Genomic DNA, 4150 nt, shown 5'->3' on the forward strand with positions numbered 1-4150 from the left:
TCCAATAACATGCATTGTGTCTAAGTCATAAGTCAGTGCCTCACCAGCACTGAACCTCACCGCACGTCACTGAATTCTACACACAAGTTTCCAAAATGTGGAAAGTGGTAGTTGAGTTGTTTGCAAATGAATTAAAAATAGAAAACCAAAGAGTCACATTTACATTAGTATTCAAAATCTTTGTTTAATACGTTGTTGATCCAAGTTTAAGAGCAATTACAGTTTGAAATGTTCTTTACAGTTCTCCAGCTCATCAGGTTGGATGGAAGTCAAATTTACACTAATCACAAATATGTCAGAACTTACAGCAAGCATCTACAATACACAAGAAAAAGAAAAGAGAAATGTTTTAAATGTTTCAAATTGTCAAAAAAAAAAGTTGTTCTATGAGCAAAGCAATACTAGATAAGATGTGAAGTTTTCACCTGATGAAGGTTACCATCACTCACAAACTAAGTCACAGCTCTTAGTTTACAGCACAGATAAAATGAAACTCATCATAATCAGACTTGATGAACCAGAGATGGTCTCCTTCTTTCTCCATGGCTCCATTGGTGTCACAGTTTTCTTTTGGTTCATTGTGACCCCAATGTTTAAACTCTACAGCACTGTCATCAACACAAAACCAGTAATGGAGAGAGGAGGCGTAGTGAAGGCAGAGTCATATGAAAGGACTGTTGGTTTTCTCAGCCTCCATCTGCATCTGTTTATCCAGGATGGAGGCCAGCTCTTTGTGGTTATGTCTGCAGTAGCTCAGGGCTTCTTCCCAGGTCTTGTTTTGGTCAATCAATAAAAAGGTGAATCTCAAAAAGAAACTTAAGCCTGTTTTATATGACAGAAAGTCAAGCAACTCCATGTAGGATATAACGTAAACAACACAGTCAGAAATACAATAAGTTTGTAGCAGGCATGTACATGATCTAATGGTCTGAATGCTGATTGCAGCAATCTACATTATTAGCAAATATAGAGGGCCCCAAAACCAAATTTTGCCTAGGGCCCCATGGAGCATTGGGCCGGCCCTGCCCCCCATCATCAAAGTCAACTCGCCACCAGGGAATGGTTAGTAAACAGTTCTGCCTCTGTCTTCACCAAAGACGAGTGCTAAGGGCACATATACTTGAACACGGTGTTGATGAGCACAGAAGTCCAATAACAGAACACCACTTGGGTTTAGATCAGAGTGGCCGAACCTCTCCAGGTCTCACTATCATTGCCCACATGAGCGCTGAAGTCCCCCAGCAGAACAAGGAGAAGAGGCACTCTCCAGAACCCCTCCAACGACTCCAAAAAAGGTGGGTAATCTGAACTGCTGTTTGTCACATAAGTACAAACAGTCAGAAACCGTCCCCCGACAAATAGGTGAAGGAAAGTTACCCTTTTCACAGGGGTGGATCCCAACACACAGGCAACAAGATGGGAGGCAAAAAGTATCTCCTTTTCTGTGCCCCTCGCTATGGCTGACTCAACAGACCCTGATCCAAAGTCCAAGCGGAGCCCAGTTCAATCCCACCATGTGATGGTGGGATTGAGTAGGTCTTCAAAGTAGTCAGCACAAGTTATTCTGCTTGTCCTCTGTGAACTTTTATTACACCCGAGTTTTTGCATCATCAACCACCCGAGCTGCATGGTGCTGCTTCTGGGGTACCACAGAAGCAGGGGGACCTGCTTCTGTGGGACCCCACAGATAGAGACCTGATAGGTCTCTATCTTCAGCTGTCCAGCTTCCCTCCCTTTTGGTGCCCATGAGCTGATTCTAGGGTTGTCCTCAAAACAGGCACTGACAACCTTGTGGCCACAACTTCAATAAATCACCTTGACAATGGATGCTCTGTGTGGACTATGTTTCACCCACTTCCTCCAAAATGTGTCCGTGATCTTTTCATAGATGTAGATCTATGAGGACATTATGGCAAATGTCAACTTCACAGTCGATATTTGAAAGTGATACTCGGTCATCCTCAGCCTTCAACACCAGTTGTACACACATCAGATATGTGTAAAGGTTGCTAATGTCAGAAGTCGTTGTTTGTCACTAGAAAATGACTGATGATGGTACGACTGAGTTCCAGTTTTTACAGGAATTTCAAGGACTGGGTCAGGAATCACAGGATATCTTAAATCATCTGAACTGACTGACCATGGTGTCAGTGTCACTGAAAAAGTTTTCTTTATGTTGGAGTTGCAGGTAAACTGTTATACAATATGTGTGTATCACAACATTCGTGATACACACATATTGTATAACAGTTTAGAAGAGTAGTTGTATTGGCCTCTCACTGTTCCTTTGGTACGGGAATGACAGCACCAAGGTTACAAATAATACATGAAGACTTCTGACATTGTTCACAATAGTCAGCTGTGTACATCTCACAGTCTGTGTTAATACAGACTGTGAGTCAGATAGTGTGACATAAAACAAAAAAGACTCCAGGCTTGTCCCGATGTACTGCATCTTTAGTGTTTCAAACTGCAAAGACACTTTTTTGTAATGTCTGTGTTGGCAAAGAACTCTTTGCCCATGAGCTGATTCTAGGGTTGTCTTCAAAACAGGCTCTGACAACCTTGTGGCCACAACTTCAATAAACCACCTTGACAATGGACGCAGGGAATGTGGCCGACTCTGTGCTGACCATGTTCCACCCACTTCCTTCAAAATGTGTAGAGCTAACTACCTGTGGTTGTAAAGGTAACTCGCTCAACCTGTGAGCAAGCAAACACATCCAGGTCCATTTGGTCAAAGGGAACACTGACACTTTCAAAAGCAACAAAGTCTTCCGATGCCTTTGCTGTTAAATCCGTAGTTGTGGTTTTGATTCCCAGCACTTATGCTTTCAGAATGAACTTCCTCATCCTTACCTTCCATGTCCTTTTGGACTTCGAGGACAATGTCAAAAGCAAAGTATTTTGATCTGTCATCATGAGAGCTCTCTACTGAAATGTCATTGCCTCTTAAGTTACATCCTAACATTTCATCTTCCTTTTGTTGAGAATGAGAATCTCAATCGATGAATCATAATTTGTATTGACACACGGAGCATAAAATCAGCCAAGAAAAGCATTCAGACTTTACTTATTTTATTAACTTTCAGCGCTGAAAGGAGACGCTTTACCATTACATCCGAGAAGAGTTTCTAAAAAAGTCTGTGCAGCGTCTGAGGAGAAGGAGGAGGGTAGCTGATTATATGGACTGAAGGCACTCCCTGAAATCACACCATGTCTCTGTGGACTGATAAGTTTCTGTTTCTCGTGAGAAATGGACCTTGGTGTCTAAGAGAATCAAAAATGTAACTCTTTACTATGGGCCCTTTGTCTAACAGCATGTTACTCTTTCTCGGCCTTGGTAAAGCGTCTCAACACTTTGTAAGAAATCTAAGGCCCCAAACCAATATCAAAGATCATCTTGACTTTGTATGCAGTTAAAATGTTTTGTAAGATCAGTTTGAAGTCGCCTCTCTCAAATCAATCTACCTCCAACAAAAAGCAAACTGAAAACTCTTGTATTTCCAATGCATAATCTATTTGACCCTTTATGACATCATCAATGAGAACACTGAGGTGCTCATCGACATGATGATGTCACACAATCTGTGTCAGGTTCTTGTTTGTTTTAGTTGCTATGGAAACACAAGAAGGTATGTGTGGGATAAGATTACTGTCAATTAAAAATGCATGCATAGACATCTAATTTTGTAATGTAAGTTAATAAATGTGCATAAATTAAAATTTTATATTTCTCCTGTTTACCTATGAGAATACTCGTAAACAGATTAATTAATAAAAGTATAGGTTTTATAAAGAGAGTAAGTATTTTCCCAGCAAACCACACATCAGTCACATTTAGGAACTGGCTCTAAGACATCTTCTTGATCTACTTTGAATTGTGGGAGAGGAGCAGGCACGTGCAGAGGGCTGGGGGTGCTTGAGCATCTGCCCTTTTTGCTCCTTGCCCCCAAGTGCCCTTTTGGTCAATTTTTTTTTATTATTATTATTTATCTTTTATTTTTTGTATTATTTCCTAAGTCCTCTTCTGACACATAATAACATGTACTAAAATTATTTGTAATTATTTGTTTTGTTTTTTTGTTGGGTATTTTTTGTACAACATAATAAACTGGTCACCGTGTTACCTTTGACCTTTTGCCCGTGA

This window comes from Poecilia latipinna, unplaced genomic scaffold (genome assembly GCF_001443285.1).
Source record: "Poecilia latipinna isolate Pla-1442-1.1 unplaced genomic scaffold, P_latipinna-1.0 Scaffold4993, whole genome shotgun sequence".
Lineage (NCBI taxonomy): Eukaryota > Metazoa > Chordata > Actinopteri > Cyprinodontiformes > Poeciliidae > Poecilia > Poecilia latipinna.